The sequence below is a fragment of the Taudactylus pleione genome, unplaced genomic scaffold (genome assembly GCF_031769625.1).
Source record: "Taudactylus pleione unplaced genomic scaffold, aTauple2 ptg000550l, whole genome shotgun sequence".
Lineage (NCBI taxonomy): Eukaryota > Metazoa > Chordata > Amphibia > Anura > Myobatrachidae > Taudactylus > Taudactylus pleione.
The window spans coordinates 1,185,001-1,190,000 of NW_028284952.1; the positions used below are offsets into that span (position 1 = coordinate 1,185,001).

Below are 5,000 nucleotides of genomic sequence, written 5' to 3' on the forward strand. Positions count from 1 at the left end.
ACTTGAGTTAAGAAGTAATAGAGGTCTAAAGTTAATGCTTTTGAGCACCTACAGCCAAACCACACTGGACATGCCCAATCTCGTCTGAACTTGGAAGCTATGCAGTGTTGGGCCTGGTTAGTACTTGGACGGGAGACCACCTGGGAATACCAGGTGCTGTAGGTAATTTTATATAGCCATAACATTCTTTTCTATTACATTTTACATTAAATTTTTTCAACTTATCAATGAATTTACTTTAGTTAAGAAGTAAAAGAGGTCTAAAGTTAATGTTTTTGAGCGCCTATAGCCAAACCTCACTGGACATGCACAATCTCGTCTGATCTTCGAAGTTATGCAGTGTTGGGCCTGGTTAGTACTTGAGTGGGAGACCACCTGGGAATACCAGGTGCTGTAGGTAATTTTATACTGCCATAACGTTCTTTTCTAGAACATTTTACATTTAATTTTTTCAACTTGTCAATGAATTTCCTTGAGTTAAGAAGTAATAGAGGTCTAAAGTTAAAGTTTTTGAGCACCTACAGTCAAACCACACTGGACATGCCCAATCTCGTCTGATTCTTGGAAGCTATGCAGTGTTGGGCCTGGTTAGTACTTGGACGGGAGACCACCTGGGATTACCAGGTGCTGTATGTAATTTTATATAGCCATAACATTCTTTTCTGTTACATTTTACATTTAATTTTTTCAACTTATCAATGAATTTCCTTGAGTTAAGAAGTATTAGAGGTCTAAATTTAATACTTTTGAGCACCTACAGCCAAACCACACTGGACATGCCCAATCTCATCTGATCTTGGAAGCTATGCTGTGTTGGGACTGGTTTGTACTTGGTTGGGAGACCACCTGGGAATACCAGGTGCTGTAGGTAATTTTACACAGCAAAAACATTCTTTTCTATTACATTTTACATTTAATTTTTTCAATTTATCAATGAATTTCCTTGAGTTAAGAAGTAAAAGAGGTCTAAAGTTAATGCTTTTGAGCACCTACAGCCAATCCACACTGGACATGCCCAATCTCATCTGATCTTGGTAGCTATGCAGTGTTGGGCCAGGTCAGTACTTGGATGGGAGACCACCTGGGAAAACCAGGTGCAGTAGGTAATTTTATAATGCTATAACATTCTTTTCTATTACATTTTACATTTAATTTATTCAACTTATCAATGAATTTCCTTGAGTTAAGAAGTAATAGAGGTCTAAAGTTAATGTTTTTGAGCACCTACAGCCAAACCACACTGGACATGCCCAATCTCGTCTGATCTTGGAATTTATGCAGTGTTGGGCCTGGTTAGTACTTGGATGGGAGACCACCTGGGAATACCAGGTGCTATAGGTAATTTTATGCAGCCATAACATTCTTTTCTATTACATTTTACATTTAATTTTTTCAACTTATCAATGAATTTACTTGAGTAAAGAAATAAAAGAGGTCTAAAGTTAATGTTTTTGAGCATCTACAGCCAAACCACACTGGACATTCCCAATCTCATCTGATCTTGGAAGCTATGCAGTGTTGGGCCTGGTTAGTACTTGGATGGGAGACCACCTAGGAATCCCAGGTGCTGTAGGTAATTTTTGTACTGCCATAACAGTCTTTTCTATTACATTTTACATTTAATTTTTTCAACTTATCAATGAATTTACTTGAGTTAAGAAGTAATAGAGGTCTAAAGTTAATGCTTTTGAGCAGCTACAGCCAAACCACACTGGACATGCCCAATCTCGTCTGATCTTGGAAATTATGCAGTGTTGGGCCTGGTTAGTACTTGGATGGGAGACCACCTGGGAATACCAGGTGCTGTAGGTAATTTTATGCAGCCATAACATTCTTTTCTATTACATTTTACATTTAATTTTTTCAACTTATCAATGAATTTACTTGAGTAAAGAAATAAAAGAGGTCTAAAGTTAATGTTTTTGAGCACCTACAGCCAAACCACACTGGACATTCCCAATCTTGTCTGATCTTGGAAGCTATGCAGTGTTGGGCCTGGTTAGTACTTGGATGGGATACCACCTAGGAATCCCAGGTGCTGTAGGTAATTTTATACTGCCATAACAGTCTTTTCTATTACATTTTACATTTAATTTTTTCAACTTATCAATGAATTTACTTGAGTTAAGAAGTAATAGAGGTCTAAAGTTAATGCTTTTGAGCACCTACAGCCAAACCACACTGGACATGCCCAATCTCGTCTGATCTTGGAAGCTATGCAGTGTTGGGCCTGGTTAGTACTTGGACGGGAGACCACCTGGGAATACCAGGTGCTGTAGGTAATTTTATATAGCCATAACATTCTTTTCTATTACATTTTACATTAAATTTTTTCAACTTATCAATGAATTTACTTTAGTTAAGAAGTAAAAGAGGTCTAAAGTTAATGTTTTTGAGCGCCTATAGCCAAACCTCACTGGACATGCACAATCTCGTCTGATCTTCGAAGTTATGCAGTGTTGGGCCTGGTTTGTACTTGGATGGGAGACCACCTGGGAATACCAGGTGCTGTAGGTAATTTTATACAGCCAATACATTCTTTTCTATTACATTTTACATTAAATTTTTTCAACTTATCAATGAATTTACTTTAGTTAAGAAGTAAAAGAGGTCTAAAGTTAATGTTTATGAGCACCTACAGCCAAACCATACTGGACATGCCCAATCTCGTCAGATCTTGGAAGCTACGCAGTGTTGGGACTGGTTTGTACTTGGTTGGGAGACCACCTGGGAATACCAGGTGCTGTAGGTAATTTTACACAGCCAAAACATTCTTTTCTATTACATTTTACATTTAATTTTTTCAATTAACAATGAATTTACTTGAGTTAAGAAGTAAAAGAGGTCTAAAGTTAATGCTTTTGAGCACCAACAGCCAATCCACACTGGACATGCCCAATCTCATCTGATCTTGGTAGCTATGCAGTGTTGGGCCTGGTCAGTACTTGGATGGGAGACAACCTGGGAAAACCAGGAGCAGTAGGTAATTTTATACTGCTATAACATTCTTTTCTATTACATTTTACATTTAATTTATTCAACTTATCAATGAATTTCCTTGAGTTAAGAAGTAATAGAGGTCTAAAGTTAATGTTTTTGAGCACCTACAGCCAAACCACACTGGACATGCCCAATCTCGTCTGATCTTGGAAATTATGCAGTTTTGGGCCTGGTTAGTACTTGGATGGGAGACCACCTGGGAATACCAGGTGCTGTAGGTAATTTTATGCAGCCATAACATTCTTTTCTATTACATTTTACATTTAATTTTTTCAACTTATCAATGAATTTACTTGAGTAAAGAAATAAAAGAGGTCTAAAGTTAATGTTTTTGAGCACCTACAGCCAAACCACACTGGACATTCCCAATCTTGTCTGATCTTGGAAGCTATGCAGTGTTGGGCCTGGTTAGTACTTGGATGGGATACCACCTAGGAATCCCAGGTGCTGTAGGTAATTTTATACTGCCATAACAGTCTTTTCTATTACATTTTACATTTAATTTTTTCAACTTATCAATTAATTTACTTGAGTTAAGAAGTAATAGAGGTCTAAAGTTAATGCTTTTGAGCACCTACAGCCAAACCACACTGGACATGCACAATCTCGTCTGATCTTCGAAGTTATGCAGTGTTGGGCCTGGTTAGTACTTGAGAGGGAGACCACCTGGGAATACCAGGTGCTGTAGGTAATTTTATACTGCCATAACGTTCTTTTCTAGAACATTTTACATTTAATTTTTTCAACTTGTCAATGAATTTCCTTGAGTTAAGAAGTAATAGAGGTCTAAAGTTAATTCTTTTGAGCACCTACAGCCTATCCACACTGGACATGCCCAATCTCATCTGATCTTGGTAGCTATGCAGTGTTGGGCCTGTTCAGTACTTGGATGGGAGACCTCCTGGGAAAACCAGGTGCAGTAGATAATTTTATACTGCCATAACATTCTTTTCTATTACATTTTACATTTAATTTTTTCAAATTATCAATGAATTTACTTGAGTAAAGAAGTAATAGAGGTCTAAAGTTAATGTTTTTGAGCACCTACAGCCAAACCACACTGGACATGCCCAATGTCGTCTGATCTTGGAAGCTATGCAGTGTTGGGACTGGTTAGTACTTGGATGGGAGACCACCTTGGAATCCCAGGTGCTGTAGGTAATTTTATACTGCCATAACAGTCTTTTCTATTACATTTTACATTTAATTTTTTCAACTTATCAATGAATTTACTTGAGTTAAGAAGTAATAGAGGTCTAAAGTTAATGCTTTTGAGCAGCTACAGCCAAACCACACTGGACATGCCCAATCTCGTCTGATCTTGGAAATTATGCAGTGTTGGGCCTGGTTAGTACTTGGATGGGAGACCACCTTGGAATCCCAGGTGCTGTAGGTAATTTTATACTGCCATAACAGTCTTTTCTATTACATTTTACATTTAATTTTTTCAACTTATCAATGAATTTACTTGAGTTAAGAAGTAATAGAGGTCTAAAGTTAATGCTTTTGAGCAGCTACAGCCAAACCACACTGGACATGCCCAATCTCGTCTGATCTTGGAAATTATGCAGTGTTGGGCCTGGTTAGTACTTGGATGGGAGACCACCTGGGAATACCAGGTGCTGTAGGTAATTTTATGCAGCCATAACATTCTTTTCTATTACATTTTACATTTAATTTTTTCAACTTATCAATGAATTTACTTGAGTAAAGAAATAAAAGAGGTCTAAAGTTAATGTTTTTGAGCACCTACAGCCAAACCACACTGGACATTCCCAATCTTGTCTGATCTTGGAAGCTATGCAGTGTTGGGCCTGGTTAGTACTTGGATGGGAGACCACCTAGGAATCCCAGGTGCTGTAGGTAATTTTATACTGCCATAACAGTCTTTTCTATTACATTTTACATTTAATTTTTTCAACTTATCAATGAATTTACTTGAGTTAAGAAGTAATAGAGGTCTAAAGTTAATGCTTTTGAGCACCTACAGCCAAACCACA

General features: G+C 37.5%; 5 non-coding genes and 17 pseudogenes across 5 annotated transcripts in view; all 22 read left to right on the forward strand.

Moving 5' to 3' along the window:
- Nucleotides 1-46: 46 nt before the first annotated feature.
- Nucleotides 47-165, forward strand: LOC148487431 (5S ribosomal RNA). Its single transcript, XR_015871227.1, has one exon. It is a non-coding gene; the product is annotated as a 5S ribosomal RNA (ribosomal RNA).
- A 116-nt stretch (nucleotides 166-281) lies between these two features.
- Nucleotides 282-400, forward strand: LOC148487432 (5S ribosomal RNA; annotated as a pseudogene).
- A 116-nt stretch (nucleotides 401-516) lies between these two features.
- On the forward strand, nucleotides 517-636 carry LOC148487433 (5S ribosomal RNA; annotated as a pseudogene).
- Nucleotides 637-752: 116 nt separating this feature from the next.
- Nucleotides 753-871, forward strand: LOC148487434 (5S ribosomal RNA; annotated as a pseudogene).
- A 116-nt stretch (nucleotides 872-987) lies between these two features.
- On the forward strand, nucleotides 988-1,106 carry LOC148487435 (5S ribosomal RNA; annotated as a pseudogene).
- A 116-nt stretch (nucleotides 1,107-1,222) lies between these two features.
- LOC148487436 (5S ribosomal RNA) lies at nucleotides 1,223-1,341 on the forward strand (annotated as a pseudogene).
- A 116-nt stretch (nucleotides 1,342-1,457) lies between these two features.
- LOC148487437 (5S ribosomal RNA) lies at nucleotides 1,458-1,576 on the forward strand (annotated as a pseudogene).
- A 117-nt stretch (nucleotides 1,577-1,693) lies between these two features.
- Nucleotides 1,694-1,812, forward strand: LOC148487438 (5S ribosomal RNA). Its single transcript, XR_015871104.1, has one exon. It is a non-coding gene; the product is annotated as a 5S ribosomal RNA (ribosomal RNA).
- Nucleotides 1,813-1,928: 116 nt separating this feature from the next.
- LOC148487439 (5S ribosomal RNA) lies at nucleotides 1,929-2,047 on the forward strand (annotated as a pseudogene).
- Nucleotides 2,048-2,163: 116 nt separating this feature from the next.
- On the forward strand, nucleotides 2,164-2,282 carry LOC148487440 (5S ribosomal RNA; annotated as a pseudogene).
- Nucleotides 2,283-2,398: 116 nt separating this feature from the next.
- On the forward strand, nucleotides 2,399-2,517 carry LOC148487441 (5S ribosomal RNA; annotated as a pseudogene).
- Nucleotides 2,518-2,633: 116 nt separating this feature from the next.
- On the forward strand, nucleotides 2,634-2,752 carry LOC148487442 (5S ribosomal RNA; annotated as a pseudogene).
- A 115-nt stretch (nucleotides 2,753-2,867) lies between these two features.
- On the forward strand, nucleotides 2,868-2,986 carry LOC148487443 (5S ribosomal RNA; annotated as a pseudogene).
- Nucleotides 2,987-3,102: 116 nt separating this feature from the next.
- Nucleotides 3,103-3,221, forward strand: LOC148487444 (5S ribosomal RNA). Its single transcript, XR_015871114.1, has one exon. It is a non-coding gene; the product is annotated as a 5S ribosomal RNA (ribosomal RNA).
- A 116-nt stretch (nucleotides 3,222-3,337) lies between these two features.
- LOC148487445 (5S ribosomal RNA) lies at nucleotides 3,338-3,456 on the forward strand (annotated as a pseudogene).
- Nucleotides 3,457-3,572: 116 nt separating this feature from the next.
- LOC148487446 (5S ribosomal RNA) lies at nucleotides 3,573-3,691 on the forward strand (annotated as a pseudogene).
- A 116-nt stretch (nucleotides 3,692-3,807) lies between these two features.
- Nucleotides 3,808-3,926, forward strand: LOC148487447 (5S ribosomal RNA; annotated as a pseudogene).
- A 116-nt stretch (nucleotides 3,927-4,042) lies between these two features.
- On the forward strand, nucleotides 4,043-4,161 carry LOC148487448 (5S ribosomal RNA; annotated as a pseudogene).
- A 116-nt stretch (nucleotides 4,162-4,277) lies between these two features.
- On the forward strand, nucleotides 4,278-4,396 carry LOC148487449 (5S ribosomal RNA; annotated as a pseudogene).
- A 116-nt stretch (nucleotides 4,397-4,512) lies between these two features.
- On the forward strand, nucleotides 4,513-4,631 carry LOC148487450 (5S ribosomal RNA). Its single transcript, XR_015871105.1, has one exon. It is a non-coding gene; the product is annotated as a 5S ribosomal RNA (ribosomal RNA).
- Nucleotides 4,632-4,747: 116 nt separating this feature from the next.
- Nucleotides 4,748-4,866, forward strand: LOC148487451 (5S ribosomal RNA; annotated as a pseudogene).
- A 116-nt stretch (nucleotides 4,867-4,982) lies between these two features.
- Nucleotides 4,983-5,000, forward strand: part of LOC148487452 (5S ribosomal RNA) — a 119-nt gene continuing 101 nt past the window's right edge. The window contains exon 1 of the ribosomal RNA XR_015871228.1: nucleotides 4,983-5,000. This exon is cut by the window's right edge and continues 101 nt beyond it. This is a non-coding gene — a ribosomal RNA (5S ribosomal RNA).